The sequence below is a fragment of the Vombatus ursinus genome, unplaced genomic scaffold, assembly GCF_900497805.2.
Source record: "Vombatus ursinus unplaced genomic scaffold, bare-nosed wombat genome assembly UNPS02014807.1, whole genome shotgun sequence".
NCBI lineage: Eukaryota > Metazoa > Chordata > Mammalia > Diprotodontia > Vombatidae > Vombatus > Vombatus ursinus.
In genome coordinates this window covers 32,878,752-32,898,185 of record NW_020954585.1, presented here as the reverse complement: position 1 = coordinate 32,898,185, position 19,434 = coordinate 32,878,752, and the positions used below count along the sequence as shown (strand labels likewise).

At 37.1% G+C, this 19,434-nt stretch overlaps 1 protein-coding gene across 2 annotated transcripts in view; it reads right to left on the bottom strand.

Moving 5' to 3' along the window:
* LOC114052418 (zinc finger protein 474-like) overlaps positions 1 to 19,434 on the bottom strand; it is a 71,514-nt gene that overhangs the window by 35,127 nt on the left and 16,953 nt on the right. The window contains exon 2 of one of the 2 annotated variants that reach the window (XM_027875010.1): positions 2,104 to 2,229. The exons of the other annotated variant lie outside the window; for it this stretch is intronic. The gene's annotated coding sequence lies outside the window, so the exon portion shown is untranslated. The remainder of the gene's footprint in view (positions 1 to 2,103; positions 2,230 to 19,434) is intronic. 2 annotated transcript variants of the gene reach the window in all.

The following is a 19,434-nucleotide window of genomic DNA, read 5'->3' as shown; positions in this document are numbered from 1 at the left end:
CTTAAATGTCCTGGGCATCTTTTTTATTTTATTTTTTCTTGATGGTAGAGGTAAGATCCTGAGCTATGATGTTATCAGTGTGGGAAACTCCTAGAGTTGTAACTCTCCTTACCAAAGAAGATTTGCACCTCGTAGACACGGAGTATCCTAGGACACTGGAAAGTTAAATGATTTATCCATGGTCATACAGCTTCTAAATATCACAGTTAAGGCATAAACTCAGGTCTCCTTGACTCCAAGGCTAACTTTCTATTCACGTTCTCACACTGGGTGGATGTCCTCCACTGCCAGTTTGGAGCATGGCTCTCAGTAGCTAAAGATGAAGAGGGGCTGGAGAAATTATGCAAACCCTTTTTTCAGTCTGGTCCTGTGTGGCACAAAGCAGTAGGCCTTAGCTCTGGTGTTGCACTCCTTTGCTCCTTTTAATCCTAGTATGTATCAAGGGCGGTGGTGAATGGGAGAAGAGAAAAATTAGGTCTTGGCAGAAGGGTACTGGTTTATGTGGTAATCCCTACTGTTTCTCTTTGTTTGCCTTGTCTGCCTTTGGAGGGAAGCAGAGCTGGCATTTGTAGCATGCATTTTTATATAGGGCTTCAAGGTTTGAAACCACTTTACAAATTCTATCTTATTTTAGCCTCAGAACCACAATGGAAATTATTATTCCCATTTTATAGATGAGGAAAATGAGGAATACAGAGATTAAGCAACTTATCCTGGGGCCCCACAGCTAGTAAGTGTCTGAGGCTGGATTTGAACTCAGGTCTTCCTGACTCCAGGGCCTGTGCTCTATCCGCTGCACCACCTAGCTGCCTTTCACCAAGAATGCTATGTAAGTTTCATGGTGTCAAAAACCTACAGAATAACATAGAATGTCAGAGTTGGAAGGGACGTCTGAGGTCTTCTACTTCTTCTGAGGTCTTCAACTGCTACCTAATATTGCAAACAAGTGGTCATCCAGCCCTTGTGTGAAGCCCTCCAGCGACAGGAAATCTACTCCCGCCTTAGGTAGGTACTCCTCTTCGGCCTCCCTCACCTTGAACTGAAATCTGCTCCTGAAACCTCGACCCATTGTTTTGGGTTCTGCTCTTGGGGCCACACAGAACAAGTCTGATGTCCCACATGATAAACCTTCAAATACTTGCAAACAACTGTCATGTCTCTCTACCCTCCTCCTCCCCTTTCTCTTCACCTTTCCCAAATCTTCTCTTTTTCAGTCTAAGTATCCCAAATTCCTTCAATGGATCCTTATTTAACTCAGTCCCTTTTTCTAGAGAATCACCCTCCTTTAGACAACCTCTACTTTTTCAATGTTCTTTCTAAAATGTGACATGTAGAAATAAAATCACTTTTTTAATAAATATTAACTTATAGCATGACATATGGCATATCTATACCTAGAAATATATCACAAATTCATTTACCCAGAGGATATGTATTATAACAACACTAGAGTTCCCTCCTCCTTGCTATAGCGTGGGTTAGGCTAGTTTTTCTCTGAAAGATGAAAAAGCTGCCTCCAGAACAAATTCCTCTGGGATTTTATCTTGGGATTCCCTCTACTATTTCTTTATTTTCAAGTTTATTTGTTTGCTCATATATTCAGTTTCTGTTCTTGAATCAGAACTCATGCCAGAGCCAGGATCAGCCCCTTTTTGTCCTTTTGTATGAGGTGGACTGGACATCTTTTTGTAATAGTGACAAACAACTACTACATGTTACTTATCAATGATATATGATATAGTTGTGACAGAGGAAGTTAAAAAGTATGTAGGTAACAAAAGATAATCTATTCGGTGCTTAGTATGCTATTGGAGCTTAATGTTAGAAAGCAGAATAAAGTTTGATAAAGAAAAAGTAGAGACCATTTAATTTAAAAATTAAGTGACTATATTAGAAAGTATCAACATATGCACTTAAAATTTCACCATGGCCTGTTACCCAAACACATTATAAAAATAATTAGGCTAGCATTTAAAGAAAAGTTTTATAAATATACCCATATTCTAATCAAGGATAGAGACACAAACTCGTTTTGGCTAAAGTGTTTCATTTTGGCTATTTCTACAAGTAGGACCTTTCAAAAATGCCTTTTAAATACCTTACTTCTCAATCCATGTGACACCATTTTCCCAAGTTCTCCTGTTCCTGGGACTGGGAAGAAATATTCATATATCCACAGATGGAAGGGATGTGGAAATCTAGACTGCATGTTGGCAACAGATAATAGTTCTGTAAAGGTGAAGTGGGATTGGGGAAAGGAGAGGAGAAACAAAATATTGATTTAATATTTTTAAAAAGTTGTTTTGTACCAGGAGATTAAAAGAAATACTAATTATACAAGGTCATGGATAGAGGATCAATGTGCCTAAAAATGACAATACAAATAAGAGGAAGGATGGGTCAGGATTAGCCATAATCAAAATGAATAGAGCATGCTTGACTTTACTCCTCTCACTTTCTAGCAGTCTTACGTTAAAAACTTGCCCGCTTTTAACCAATTTTATCATTGCACCTTAGCTGTTTAATGAGGCCCTTAAGAGCCAACTTCTGTCAGAATGTAATTCCTAAGGAAAGGGTGTACTTAGTTAGGGCTGTGTATAGGGATCAAAAAGTCACTATTCTCAGTTGGCCCTTTCCCTAAGTAACAGCACACCATAAAGATTGATCACCAGGTCTGTTTTCTAAAACAGAAAGTGCAGGTTTACTCTGAGACTTCTAGAAGCTAGAGGAAAAACACAGGCAAGTAAAATTATTGACTCAAAATATGGTGTGGACTCCTCTAGAAGGGCTGGTGATATTTGAGGGCTGTTGGGACTGGGAGAGATTGAGAGTTGTGACCTTTGATGGATTCTTTTGAATATGGTATCTGACTGACCCAGAAGAGGTGTTAAAGCATAAGGAGGGGGAAATAGGCATTCTTCTTGGATCACTGAGGTCTATAAATTTTCTCTTTCTTTATCTCTTTCCTAAGAAGAGTCTAGAAGTTAGAGTAAGAAGCCCATGGTGGCTGTTGAGCTAGCTATAATTAACAGGCTTCACACTCATAAGTGGAAAGAGGCTTTTAGGAACTAGGGTGAGCTATTACTCTGCAAACTGAATTCAATACATTCTCACTCCAACAAAATCCTTAATGTAAGTACCTGTGAAGGACTACAATTTTAGGCTTTATTATTTAAAAAAGTAGATTTCCATTCCATAAAAACCTCTTTGGAAGAGTTTCATATCTAGCTATTTCGCTAGCTAACACTTCTATAAAATAATTAGCATAAATTTTGGCTCTGGATAGTTTAAAAGTTCTCCACAAAATCATACTTGATGTCTCATTGTGGTACAGAAGTTACTTTGGGTTCTCAAAGGCTATGTATGCCAGCTTAGTATAAACTCTGGCAGATTCTACTACACTGGAAAGTCTTCAAGGAAGGCCCTGAGAACAGACTGAGTCTATTTTCCAAAGACCAGCCCAGCTAAGTATGGAAAGGCTCATCACCACTAGGCTGACTATTTGGTGATGAATTTGTTGGCCATGGCAACCCATGACACAAAGAAAAATACAAAATTATGTTCGACCCTACATGCTCCCCTTCCACTTCTATAGTGATTGTGACAAAGTGGTAGTAAAGAGGACAAACAGGTCCAAAAATCATGTGCAATTTTAATTTGACTATTGGTGCTCTAAATGTAAGCTCTTTTCCCAATAACTAAAGAATACTGGATGAGCTAAATCATGTCACTCTTGACATCTTTGCTATCAAGTAAATTAAAAGAAAGAAGAAAGTTGAAGTGAAATGGAAGGAAGAATCTCAGGTACTCCTAAAGGAGGAGGAAGAGTAGGAGGAGAAAAAGAAGAAGTTGGAGAATTTGTTTTTATTGTATGACAAGAGGCAACAAGGAACATTTTATGAGATATCTGGTCATCTTATACTGCATAACTGGTGATAAGTAATTGCAAAAAGACAACCATGAAAATAACTGTAGCTTATGAACCAATATCAGTTCCTGAGGATGAAGAGATAGAAAAATTCTATGAAGAATTCTGTAAGATGTTCCAAATTAAATCAATGTACTCTCTGATACTTGTTGACTTCAAATGAAAAGGTAGGGAAAGATGAGGATGAAAAAATATTATGGGAAAGTATGTTAAAACCAGCTTAAAGAAAATTTGGTAAGAATTAAGCAAAATCATCCCAAAAAAACATTTAAAGACAAAATTGAAAGAGATAACAAATAGAAGAAAAATGGAAAGTATTTGAAAAGATGACTCTAACAAATATTTTTCTCCATTATAAATGAAAAAAACCACTATACTTGGTCCTTTGCTAACATTATAGTCTCAGGTAAGTTTATCAAGGAGCTAGAAATGGTACTAACAAGAACAAGAATGAGAAAAGCAGTCCAGACTGGAGCAAGAGGAGCTCTATACTGGAGGAGACACAATTGTACAATCACCATGGTATCTTTATGTAAGATATCTAAAGGAACATTTAAAAAAAATGGAAAAATCCCAGATCATATTAAATATTCCCTGGCCCAAAAGGCAAATAAAATATCAACATGTGCCATTGTATGTCCCTCCTATCCCACTTACACAAAACATATTAGAGGACCTGTTTGTCACATTTACTACCACTTTGCCACAATCACTATAGAAGTGGAAGGGGAGCATGTAGGGTCAAACATAATTTTGTATTTTTCTTTGTGTCGTAGGTTGCCATGGCCAACAAATTCATCATCAAATAGTCATCATACAAAAATGGAGGCATCTTCAATAAAGATATCAGTAGACAACTAGCAGACTTTCAAAAGTGATATTCATCAATAGTCTACCTCTTTCATCTTACACAATTCACAGAAAGATGTAAAGAAAATCAGATCCCATCATGCTTTTTGTTTGTTGGTTACCAAAAAAATAGAAACACATTGTAACTGCTGGTAAGGTCATCCTTAGATTGCATATGGTGAGATTTAGATGTTGCCCCTACCATTGGCTTTCCTTAAGTATCTTTCTATGAAAGTTTCTCTAATTAATAAAGCATCCATTAGCACAGAATGGGAAATCTTAGAAATATAGATTTGTTCTGCAAATAAGAAATTATGTAGAGCAATTTGGAATTATGCCCAAATATTTATAGCAACTCTTTTCTGTTTGCAAAGAATTGGAAAATGAAAGGATGCTCATCAATTGGGGAATGGCTGAACAAGTTTGTGGCATATGATTGTGATAGAATACTATTTTACTAAAGGAAATGATGAACTGGATGCTCTCAGAAAAACCTGGAAAGACTTACATGAACTGAGGCAAGGTGAAATGAGTAGGACTAGGAGAATATTGTTCATAGTAACACCAACATTATAAGATGATCAACTGTGAATGACTTAGCTATTCTCAACAATACAATGATCTAAGTAAACTCTGAAGGATTTATGATAAAAAATGCTATCCATCGGGGAAGAGCTAAGATGACTGAGTAAAAGAGTGACTGCTTGAGCTCTCCCCCAAACCCCTCCAAATACCTGTAAAGATTACTCTAAACAAATTCTAGAGCAGAAGAACCCACAAAAAAGAGAGAATGAAACAAATTTCCAGCCCAAGACAACCTGGATGGTGGACAGGAAAGGTCTGTTGCACTAGGCTGGGAGAGGAGCACCATTCAGCTTGGGTTGCCACAGGCAAAGACAGGGCCCCAGCAAATCCACAGCGAGCCTCTGGGGACTGAATTACAAGCAGCTGTGGTGGTTTCCAGATTTCATAACCCACAAACACTAAAGACAACTTAGAGGGTAGGTAGGAAAGGTCTATCAGATTTGGGTGAGAGAGGAGCGCGGTCTGGCCCCAGCCCTGGTGCACAAGCAACTGATCAGAGGGGTATTGCAGGGATCTCTTTGCTGGCACTGAGGCAGGATTCTCTTGCTTTGCCCGTGCTTGGTTCTGGTTAGCAGTACTGGGTGGCAGTCCTGGGGCAAGAAGGAGTGCTGGTGTGGTGGAGCTGGTGGTGGTGGTGGAGAGGGAATCCTCCTCACAGTTCCAAGGCAGAAAAGAGTGCTTGTGGTTACTTATAGACCACAGTACAGGCCAAGAAAGAAGGAAATACCTCTCCTTTGATCCAAGAAAGAAGGAAACACCTTGGAAGAACTGAAAATGTACAGGTCCGCAGAAGTATCTCTGAAAACAGACACACAAAACCCCTGAAGTTTTGAACAGTACACCCTCCACACTGGAAGCAGAGCCTTATCTTAACAAAGAGTTAAAAAGTCAAGAAACTAGTTGGGAAGATGAGCAAACAGAGGAAAAAACCCAGACTATAGAATCTTACTTTGGTGACAAAGAAGATCAAAACATACAACCAGAGGAAGATAACAAAGGCAAAGGTCCTACATCCAAAGCCTCCAAAAAAATATGAATTAGTCTCAGGCCATGGAAGAGTTCAAAGGATTTTGAAAAGAAAGTAAGAGAAGTAGAGGAAAAATTGGGAAGAGAAATGAGAGTGATGCAAGAAATTCATGAAAAATGAGTCAACAGCTTGCTAAAAGAGACCCCAAAAAACACTAAAGAAAAAGAACACCTTAAAAAATAGCCTAATCCAAGGTAAAAATGTCCAAAAAGCCAAAGAGGAGAAGAATGCCCTAAAAAGTAAAATTGGCTGAATGGAAAAAGAGGTCCAAAAGCTCTCTGAAGAAAATGCAAATGGAAGCTAATGACTTTATGAGAAATCAAGAAATTGTAAAACCAAAAGAATGAAAAAAAAATAGAAGACAATGTGAAATACCTCACTGGGAAAACAACTGACCTGGAAAATAGATCCAGGAGAGATAATTTAAAAATTATTGGACTACCTGAAAGTCATGATTAAAAAAAAAGAGCTTAGACATCATCTTCAAGAAATTATCAAGGAAAAGTACCCTGATATTCTACATTAAGAGGGTAAAATAGAAATTGATAGAATATGCTGATCCCTTATGGAAAGAGATCTCCAAAGGAAAACTCCTAGGAATATTATAACCAAATTCCAGAGTTCCCAGGTCCAGGAGAAAATATTGCAAGCAGCCAGAAAGAAACAATTTAAGTATTGTGGAAACAAAATCAGGATAACACAAGATTCAGCATCTTCTACATTAAGGGACTTTGAGGGCTTGGAATATGATATTCTGGAGGTAAAGGAGCTAGGATTAAAACCAAGAATTCACCTACCCAGCAAAACTGAGTGTAATCCTTTAGGGGAAAAATTAACATTCAATGAAACAGAGACTTTCAAACATTCTTGATGAAAAGACCAGAGCTGAATAGAAAATTTGACTTTCAAATACAAGACTCAAGAGAAGCATGATAAGGTAAACAGGAAAGAGAAATCATAAGGGGCTTATTAAAGTTGAACTGTTTACATTCCTACACAGATATATGATATTTGTAACTCATGAGACCTTTCTCAGTATTGGGATAGTTGGAGGGAATACATATATAGACAGAGGGCACAGGGAGAGTTGAATATGAAAGGAATGATATCTAAAAAATAAAATTAAGGGCTGAGAAAGGATTATACTGGGAGGAGAAAGATAGAAGTAGAATGGGGTAAATTATCTCACATAAAAGAGGGAAGAAAAAGCTTTTACAATGGAGGGGAAGAGAGGGAAGTGAGAGAAAATGAATGAATCTTATTCTCATTGGATTTGGCTTAAGGAGAAAATAACATACACACTCAATTGGGTATGGAAATCTATCTTACTCTACAGGAAAGTGGGGGGAAAGGGATAAGGTAAGCAGGAAAGAAAAAAAAAACCAAAGGATTAGATAAGATTAAAATGTTTACATTCCGACATGGGAAGATGATACTTCTAACTCTTAAAAAGTTCATAACTATTAGGGCAGTTAGAAGGAGGATGAATAGACAAAGACCATGAGTATGAATTGACTAAGTTTGGATAATTTAAAAAAAATTAAGAGGTGAGAAACAGGAATGCATTGGGATAAGAGGGAAGGGAGAGGCAGAATGAGGTAAATTATTTCACATGAAGAGGAGCAAAAAAAACCTGTTACTGTGGAGAAAAAAAAATGGGGGTGGTGGTGTCAGCAATAAGGATAAATAGGGGGGAAAAGAATGGAGGGAAATATCTAGTAATCATAACTATAAATATGAATGGGATGAACTCTCTGTTATCCTAGTGCATTCCTCATTCTCACCCCTTAATTTTATTTTTTTTAATTCTATGGAACCATGAATTTAGGACCATGTTTTCTTTTTTCCATCAATGTTACTAGCTGCCTGATCTGTTAATCATCCAGTTATCAGCAGTTTTTGGAGGGTGATTGATGGCTATGCTAGCCAATGGCAGAGATCACAGAAATACTGCATGTACCTCTTCTTTTATCTCCCTCCAGTGCTGATCACCACTAATGAAGATCCATTATTGGGACACATTAGTCCAACTAAAATGTCAGAAACCAATATATAATCCTCATAATCTTTGGATGGTGACTTAGGGCTTTCCTTGACACCATGGGTTGGGACCAAAGAGGTGATGGGAAAACAACCTTCAACTGGGACCCATGTGTTTCTAAATTAGGCAGTGTCCTACAAATACCCCCAACATGGTTTAGGTCTTGATCTTCATCACTGATACTCATAATCAGTCATTTTTTACACCTGAGACAAGCTCTAAGCGCTATAACCTCTTTCCTCTATCCACTAACAGAACCAAATCATGGAGGGAACCCTGTAATTTTATGTTATTTATAAACTCAGTAAGTCTCATATGCTATTTCCCCCCTACATATAACCAAGCCAGAGTGTTGTTATTTTCAGAAATGAAATCAAAGGAAAGGAATTACAATTACAGGTCAAATCTTAAAAAAGGAAGTAGTGGTACATCCTAGGAGTTTTCCTAACTCTAGTAGTCTTACTCCTCCCACCCTCATTGTACTATAATGGCCTAGGGTTGTGAAGACTTTGTATATGGGTGGAAAAGGAGGCGTAAGAGAGAGTTTATTGACCCTTAGTAATCTTGGTTCTCATTGCTTTTCTGTCCCCAAAAAATAAACCTGTGCCATGATGGAGTAAACTATTTTCTCTACATTAGACCTAGAAAACTAGAAAGCTAATGACTGAAAGCTTAACTCTTATTCTTCCTAAGGTAGAATGGAAGAGAAGATGACATTTCAAGCAAGGCAATGATGTCAGAGTAAAAGTGTAGGCACACTGTGGGATGGTTGTGTGAGGCCCTAGGGAAAATTGCCAATGCAGAGGAAAGTGATCTTAGCCACAATGTTGTGAGCAGTCAGGGGGCTGCCATGTGCTTAAGCCACCAACCAGGGAATGCACAGCGTGAGAGGACATTTGTTGTCATTATATTCAGTCATTTTCAGTCATGCCTGATTCTTTGTGACCCCATTTGGGGTTTTCTTGGCAAAGATACTGGAGTGGTTTGCCATTTTTCTTTTCCAGTTCATTTTACAGGTGAATAAACTGAGGCAAACAGAGTTAAGTGACTTGCCCAGGGTCACACAGTTAGTATGTATCTGAGGCCGGATTTGAATTCTCGAAGATGAGTCTTCCTAACTCCAGGTCCAGCACTCTATTACTGCTCCTCCTAGCTGCCTATAGCTAGTGAGAGAACACGGCTACCAGAACAACAGAGACTGTAGAACTGAGCTGAATAGAGATGATGCAAGAAGATAAACCATTTGCATTACTGACAGAGATGGTAATACCCTTCTAGCTTTCTGTCTTTCATGTTCTCTCAAGGAAGAATATCTGCATTTCTTCCCCAAATATGGTTTCTACTAATTATCTGTTAATTTTCTGTTTTTGGCATGCGTTTTCAAAATAAGCTAGTTTTTCTAAGATTGTTTACATTGTATATGTGTGTATATGTGTCCTTGGGGAAAAAATAACAAAAAACGCAAAAGAACTATGTCTCTTTGGGAAACAGGGGTCAGGATAGGGAAGAGAGAATGGCCCCATTCTAAATAACCAGTTTCATTGGGTGGGGGCTTGAAAGGAACTAAAGAGATCTCTGTTGAAAGCATATTATTAAGCTCCCCCAAAGTAAAGAAGTTCAAATGAATCTAGTGCTTAATACTAAATCAATGGAGTTATGTAGAAAGGAAGTGTGACAGAGAGAAACTTTCTCTTTTAGTCCCATTGAGAAAGTTGATCTTGGGTAACTCCTTTCTCTGTTGTTCCATTTCCTGGGCAGGTTCAAGGAAACACCTCTTCTGAGGGATAGAGTGAAGGTGCTGACTAAGACGAGGTCATGTCCAAGGGAATACCTGAAGAGAAGAGTTAGGAAAGAGTGGCTCAGTCTACAAGAGGGTGGCAGCCATCAAGGAGGAAGTATTAGCTTTCTTACTAAACTTAACAACTCTAAGCCCCAGACAATAGAGGTAAAGTAGTTTGGGAAGGGGTTGTTGCTACCTATTATACGGTAGATCAGAGTGACAGGATATGGAAACAAGGCAGAAGCACTTAAAAAAGTCATTTATTCTTTTGTCAGAGTTCAGAGACTATACGCAAATACCTATTTATAGTGAATTTAGAGTAACTAAGATCTTGTCAACTGGTCTCATCACTTCCTGGCAAATAGAGGGAGAAAAAAATGGAAGCAACATCAGATTTTATATTCTTGGACTCAAAGATCACTACAGATAGTGACTGCACCTTGATCTTTGAAAAGAAAGCTATGGCAAATCTGGACAGTATACCAAAAAGCAGAAATATTGCCTTGTCAACAAAGGTCCATAAAGTCAAAACTATGGTTTGTTTTTTTTCAGAAGCAATGTATGACTGAGAGTTGGACTTTAAGGAGAGCTGAGAGCGTAGAATCAATGCTTTCAAATTGTGACACTAGAGAAGACTTTTGAGAGGCTCTTGGACATCAAGGAGGTCAAATCAGTCAATTTTGAAGAAATTAATTGAGGCCATTCCCTGGAGGGTTAAATACTAGAGCCAAACCTTAAATACTTTGGCCACATGATGAGAAAAGGGGACTGACTCATTGGGAAAGACCTGATGTTGAGAAAGATTGGAGGCAAAAGGAGAAGTGGATGGCAGAGGGTGAGATGGATAGATAGTATCATAGAAACAGTATATGCAAACTTGAACACACTTTAAGAGAAGGAGGATAGAAGTCTGGTGCGCTATAGTCTATGGGGTCACAAAGAGTCAAATGTGACTGAACTGACTGACCAACAACAATGGGAATATTCTTCCAAGCCACACCTTCTCTCATTTCTTTTTCAGGTCCTCCTCCTCCCTAAAAGTGACCTGTAACTGTTGACTGGTTGATAAGGACCTTTCTCATCAACCTTCTGTTGGTGTGCTACTGAAACAAGTAGAAAGAGGCCAAGATACATCAACTAGCCTGGTTCTAGAGTGGGCAGAAACAAAAGAAAAAAGATAAAATAGACTCATGGGGAAGAATCTTCATGAACCATTAAGGCAGCCATTATGATTCTAAACCTTTTTTATTTCCCTTTGGGCAAATGGATATCTGTCAGAATAATATTTTTAAAAAGACAAAATAAAATAAAACCAATTATGTTGAAAAACAACTATCAGCATTATAGAGTTGTGGGACTTCAAAGCATGCTCAGATCACAGAACATGGAGGCATCTAGTTTCTTTGTGTTCCAAAGGGGTACCACATGAGTGGGAGTACCACCTTTGGAACAGAATGAAAATAATGAGAGGGAAAGAACTTCTTTCCCCTGCTCTCCTTTTTATTGCTTGGTTCTAAGAAATGGGCCTGGGCCTCTGTTTATTTTCTGTTATTTGTCCTTCCCTGTCAGGCTTACTGACTGAAATATCTCTCTTGGAATCCTGGCTCCAAGTTCATCACAAGTCAAACTCCCTGGTCCAGTGGGAATTGCTACCAGTACCTGAAACTGAAGAAAACAATACAGAACAGAAATAGAAAGTCTAGACCCATTTCTCAGAGTCAATCGATAAAAGGGAGATCAGAGAAAGGAAATCCTTCCTCTCTCAATGCTTTGGTTTATGATACCTATGCTGTGGGTAAATGTTAATTTTCCCTCTCTGGACATAGCAGGAAAGAGTGCGTAGGAAGACACAGAGTGTCCAAATCTGGCAGTTTTTACAAACACAGCTTGCTATAGCTATGCAACCAATCGAAGGAGGCTATACCTACCCATGTGATAAGGGTCCCTCTGTGTTAGGTGATCTGAGAGTGCTCTAAGGCCTTACTACATTCAAATCTACATCTATATCTATACTTAAACATATACATATACATACATTCAAGGCCCCACCACATCAACATATGTATGTGCATATATATACATATATACGATATATGTATGTGTATATACCTCTCTATATAACTATATAACCATATGTATATGTGTATATATATATATTTAACAGCAGATCCCAGGTTAAGCACCCTTACATTGGAGAATATAGGAGATGGGACATTTCATTAGAAGCAGACAGGCATTCCAGTAGCCAGTGTTTTATGATGAAGCATAAAAAGATGATTGGACAAGGATGGGGTGGGGGGAGGGTAAGAAACAGCTCAGAAAACCTTTTGAAGGTATTCCTGTTATAAATTAGTTGCTAATTTATCTAGTGAGTGCTATCCTTCCCTTCTGCTGAATGGACCATGATTTTGCCTTAAGCAGTCACTGATTCTCCACATGTAGAATGTTGGGTGACTCAAGCTATTAGTTGAAAGAATGAATCAGTCAATAAAAGAACCCTTAAGCAAGCCATTAACAATATAGTCTATTGTTAGATTTCCAAGATTGTGGCTGGAAATACTTCATAACAGAATTATCTTTCCTTTTGGGAATTACACTACTTGGTTGGCTTTTCTTCTTGCCAAGTTGAATGTTTTGTTGGACAATGCCTATAAATCAGTAAGAAATAAAAATATATAGGAATGGTTCAGCAACCTTCTTTCAACCTTGGATAAAATATTGAATATTAATTGAGTTCCTAGAATTCATTTATTATGATGAAAGACACTTTAAAAAATAGGCCCATAGCAATCCTACCAACGTTTTTTTTTCCTTGAACTGGAAAAAATTCGAATGAAGTTGTTTTTTTTAACCTAGGTCCAGTTACATGATACGTATACTCTAACCTCTCACTGTCTAGAATTCTAGCTGTTACTCCTTATCATACCATAATAGTGGTATATAACAGCACTAATTTCCAAACCACAGATTGGCAGTCAGAAATCTAAAGTCAGAGGGTGTGGGGAGGCCAGGTTATAGCAAATGGAACATAGTGGTTAACAAACATGGCTAAGAAGGATTGTGTTGGCAAGGCTAGACGGGCACAGAAGAGAAGGAGCCTCTGTATGCTGAGAGTGCATTTTGAACTGCTGCCAACTCCATAGTGTGCTGGTCCCAAAGTCTTCTTGAGCTTTTTATATTCCTGCTCCCACCCCTAGGTCAGGGCCACCTGGAGCCTGGCAATGGTATTAATTGATCTTCATTACAAATTATTGCAATGATATCAACACTCTTTATTAATAACATCTTCTACCCTAAGCTGTTTCATCAGCGTAATGCTAAGAGAGAGGTCAAATAGTGCAGAGCCCATAGGTGTGGTATGGATATTTGTGTTTTAGACTTTCCTTTGATTGATGCTAATCTGTTTAGCATGTTCATCATGACTTCTTTGGTGGTGCATTGGAAACATACGTTCCCCATTAGTCTAAAACTTTTTCCTGAACAAAGAGTCTTTATATCCTTCCATCTTTCTGGGTCCTCCTAAGTAAATAATTCCTCAAAAAGCTATTGTCACTGCATCTGATACTTTGGAATCTTGAAAAAGGGATTATTTTTTCATTGGCTAAAAATTGGAATTGGCTGACAGTTCTGAAGCCTCCATCCTACAATCTTTTCATTTTTTCACAAAATCCCTTGTAGAAAATCCCATGATGCAAAATTAATCTAAGTGTTTATCTTGTAGAGTCATAAATGAATAGTGTTGGTTTCCTGCTGACTAGAAGGAACATGCTGGTCCTTGGTGTCCCCCAGACAAAATGTGAACCATGGTGACAGCTCTTTGTTTGTAATCTCTTAACCCTGACTACTTTCAGCCAAAGTTTTATGGTTGTTAAATGTTTATTGAAAATTCTTGGTATGTCACTAGCTATCAAAAAAAGGAACATCCGTGAACTTGAGGCTACAAATAAGAGAGTATTATCAGCTACGTTTTTCATTTTTACTTTTGGTAAACAAGAAAGCGGTTCAATATTTTTATTTTAAAACATTCATAAGATTTGAAGACTGTGACCTTCCACTGAAAGCATTCAATTTGAAGGCAATTCTGTGAGTAGAAAATAAATCATGATTTCTCTTATCACTTAAAAAATATCTTCAATATCTCATTTTTCTACTAACTGTATTCTAATCAATTTTTTTCTTATGATGTCTTCTTGCTGAACTCTATTTGCAGTCTAAAAAAATGCAGGCAGTTCTGCTCTAAGAGACATATTCATTCCCCCCAAAATACCTACTACAGAGAACTGCACAACAAATATAGGTTAGTGGTACAACACTCAAAAACTTTGTCAGTGACACATAAAAAAAGATTAGAACCTGGTTAGATCAGTAACAGTTTTATACATGCTAAATGGTTAAGAAATACATAAATACCACAATACCACAATACTACTACCACAATAAATAGTGACCTCCAGTGCTGCCAGGCATGTGCCCCTGGCATCTTAAGCAAGTTGGGCAGCCTGCTGCAACTCAGGGCTTTGAGACGATGAAATGGAGGAAAGGGTTGGAGGTACCAGTCCATCTCTGCTCACAGATCCTACTGTACCAGAAGACATACAATACATATAACATTTTATCTTGACAAAGATCTGAAGATTGCTTGTGGAAATGGGTGTCTGAAAGGTTGCAGTTTGTGAGTTATTTTGGAGTGGTGCAGTTTTCTGAATGCTTTTGTTTTTTGAGAAAGAAATTGAGCAGAAGTAAACTTGAAATATGATCAAATTGTTCCCTAATATATTAATCATGTTGCAATTAATTCACATTTTTGAAACACATGTTATAACAGAACTGACTGTACCTTGGAATCCTGTCCTCTCCATCACCCCAAATGAAATAGAAAAACACACTCAAATGGAAAAAACAACAATTATTAGAAGAGACAAAGTGAAAGAACCTACCACTAAACAACATAGAATTGGAAACAAAGTAGATAGCCATTGCACAAAGAAAAGCTTAAAAGAATAGTGGTACATATATAAAAGTAAGGTTTCACCCCTATGCCACAAATAAAGACAACAGAGGCAAGGAGAAGATAATAATAAATATACACCCACTAAATCATATAATATCATACTGAAAAGAAAAACATAATATCATACTGAAAAGAAAAACTGGGTGAATTATAAAAACGACATTAATAGTAGCACATTAATAAAAGAAGATGTTAACATTCCCTTCTTAGGGCTGGAGAGATCTAAGAGAAAGATGAGGAAAAAAAGTATAGAGCTAAAGAGAATGTCAGAAAATAGATTTAACTGATTAGAGACTTTTGAGTGGGAAAATGAAAGAAGATTCATATTTCTCAACACACTATGGTACCTTTAAAAATCATCTTATAAGACATAAAAAATCATGAAAAATTTTAAAAGGTAGAAATAATAAATGTATTATTTGTAGATTATTATGCAAAAAATACAATTAATAGGTGAACTATTTGCAAAAGATATAGACCTAAAGGGAAACAAAATAATGGCATCATGAATGAGTCAAAGAACAAAGTAGAAAAAATAATAACTGTTAGAGGATGCAATTAAAAAGATAGAAATAAAAAATTAGCAATCTTAAAACAAGTACAGAAGTCTCTAGAACTAGAGTAGAAATAAACTTGAAAATATAGACTATAAGACTGATGAGCAAAACTAAGATATTTTAAAAAACTAATAAAAAATAAATAAACTATTAGGTACCCAGATAAAGAAAAAGAGAGGAAAACCAAATTTTAACAATAATAAAATGAAAGTGAGTTCCCAGCAATTGGAAAAGAAAATGATCTGAAACTACTTTATTCTTTCTTACCTTACATATGTGCAAAAGTGAGAATTCTAAGGAAGTAGTTCAAGTGTCTACAAAAATATAAAACATTCAAACTAACAAAAAATAAGCATCTTAACTCAATCTTAGGAAAAAAAATCATTAAGCCATAAATAAATTGCTAAAGGGGAGGGAACCACAAAACACTCTAGCAGATGGATTTACAAATGAAATCTATTAAAAATATAAAACATGATTAATACTTATGCTATAAAATTTTTCCTAAAAATTATACTTAAAAAGCACTCATCAATCTCTTTCCGATTGAGAGGTGACTCAAGAGTGCAGAATAAGACGTGATTGATGTGGAAATATGTTTTGATTGACTACACATGTTTGAAACAGGAGTTTTGTTTTTCTTTCCTTCTCGACTGTGGGGGCGGGATGGTGGGCAAGAGAAGAGGCAGATTTTTGCTGATCAAAAATTAATTTTAAAATGAAATTTCATTAACTTTTAGGAAAAAATGCAAACCCTTTGAGAAAGGGTTGAATCTTTGGGGAGCTACATGGCCCAGTGGATGGAGTGTTAGCCTTAGAGTCAAGATCTAAATTCAAATCCTGCCTCAGACACTTCCTAGCTGTAGATCACTGGGCAAGTCATTCAATCCCTCGGCCTCAGTTTCCTCATCTCTAAAATAGGGAAAATAATAATATAGTTTTCAAATCAAACTCAATTTGGGATTAAACTTGGTGGTGTATATAAAGTGCTTTTGCAAAGCTTAAAGCAGTATATTTGTTGTTCAGTCATTTTTCAGTCGTGTCCAACCCTTTGTGACACCATTTGGGGTTTTCTTGGCAAAGATACTGCAGTAGTGTGCCATTTCCTTCTCTAGCTCATTTTACAGATGAGGAAACTGAAGGAAATAGGATTAAGTGACTTGCCCAAAGTCACATAGCTAGGAAGCGTCTGAGGCCAGATCTGAACTCAGGAAGATGAGTCTTCCCGACTTCAGACACAGCACTCCATTTACTACACTACATAGCTGCCCTAAAGCAATATATAAATGCTGGTTATTATTATTACCTAAATTATTATTTAATAACTTATCAGAGATTCACAAGACTGTGTTACAAGCCTGGAGTTGGGGAATTTAGTGTTGAACAGAGGGAAACAGAGGAATGAAATGGATGACAATAGGGTAACTAGGAGAGTGCCACAGAAAACAGACAATTTTGCAAGACATAATATTGGCATTTCTATGAGCCTAAAAGTGTCACACTCTGAAATTGGGTTGACCAGATTGAATTCTTTGGTTGAAGTAAGAATTCATAAAAAATGTCTAGGCACATTTGGTTGTTGCATGTAGCTAACTATATATCATAGAGTCTAAGGGACAGAAAGTACCTTAGAGAACATCCAGTCCCTATAAGGTAAGACTAACACAGTCAATAGACATTTAGAAGACTTCAAATATTTATAATTTTGTCAATTTCTGTATCTTTTCCACTAACAGATGACAACCTCTCTATAATTTAGTAGATGGTCTTCAAGCATAGCTAGGCCTGAAATATTTGTCACCCTGCAATTAGCCAGGTGATCAATCTCTTGGACACAGTTAGATTGATTCTTATACAATAGACACACAATTCACACCTACACCCACACTCTAAGCCTTTATGGCTTGGAAGTATTTGCCAGAGCTTATGCCTCTGGCATAGACTTTTAAGAACCTGGAGCTGGAAGTTACACTATAATGAAACTTTGGAGTAGAGCTTTAGTGAACTGAAAAGACCCCCAGATCCATCCAAATCTAATATGACCAGTGGACACTTAAAAGACCCATGGGCAAAATGAGGGTAAATGAAGAACTATGCCATAGTTTGGTGAAAAAAAAAGTATGGAATCCATGTCATCGAAGGTTACTTCTCCTGATGCTTCTATTAACAATAACCACCTCAGCCACGCCCTATGCTCTACTCTGTTGGCTCTTCTATAAACTCATGCCCCCAGTCCCAACTACTTTTAAGGTTGACCTTCACCCCAATCTCTAATGTTGTATAATCAGGCTCTGTCCAAAGATCTGCCCAGAAGCTCCTCTTCCTATCCTGGTCTTTGAATAAAAGGGGTTCTTAGACTTTTTTCCCGTGGAGTTCCACAAAACCTGAGGTATGGGAGACTCCAGCAATACACATTCCTTTTACTCCTTCCCATTTCTCAATTTATCTAGACCTAGCAGTTCTCCTGACAAAGAAAGCAATCTTACCTTTAGATGAATACTATTTCAAGTCATATCAGTATAAGAGACAGCTATGTGGCATAGTGGACAGGGTTTTAGACCTGGGGTCAGGGTGACAGGAATTTTAATCTCACCTCAAATATTTAGTGGCTAGGTAACCCTGGGCAAGTGACTTAACCTCTTTCAGTCTCAGTTTTCTTATCTGTAAAGTGGGGATAATAATATCTACCTCACAGGGGTGTGAGAATTAAATAAGAAAATATATGCAAAGCATTTTGCAAACCTTAAGACACTATATAAATGCTAGGTATTATTATTATTTTCTCCAGCTTTCAATCTCTCCTCTGAAAAACTCACTTACCTATGAGATCAAGATTCACAACATTCCACCATATGGGAAGCCACAAATGAGATATAAGGAATGAAGTTCTTATTTGCTCTCTTTGTACTTTGGTGATTTCACAGTTTGTTACTTTCCTTCAGTCGTTGTTCTTCCTTCCAACTTTCTTCCTTTAACTTCCTTTTAAGTATTGGGAACTGGTTTTCATTTATTTGTTTACACCATCTCGTTCCCAGTCTTATAATTCTTCAAATACCAGGACTTTATTAAATTCTATGATTGTATGGAAAAAGTATATTGGACGGGAAGAAATCTCTCCAGACACTGTGGAATCAATATGTTTTTAAAACACATATATCTAAGATCAATCCATTCTGTACACATAAAATAGTCAAGGTTTTGCCCGGATAGATAAATCAAAAGATTTATGAATCTCAAATGTCATAATAAATTAAAGGTGCCAGTTTAAATAAAAAAAAAACAAATGATGCAATATAGCCAATTTCATTAACTATTATTTCATCATTAGTGAATCACTAGCAAATTAATTTTATGTAGGAAAACAAGGGTTGGGGTCATTCCAAGAACTTTTAAATAGAGTGGGATCCATTTCCCATTAGTCAGTATGGCAAATCATCCCAGAAACCTCTGTAGGAAACTTTTATCTGGAATCTCCCTATCACCTTGCAATTATATCTGATAGTTATAATAATTAAATTCCTGTAACAACTGCACTTTATAAAGAAAACAACTTATTGCCAAGGTGAAATGTGCTTTTAGTTTGGGCTGAATGAAATTTCATTTTGTTCACATGTATGATGGCCCACTAAGGACTGAACACTTAAATCATCCTAATA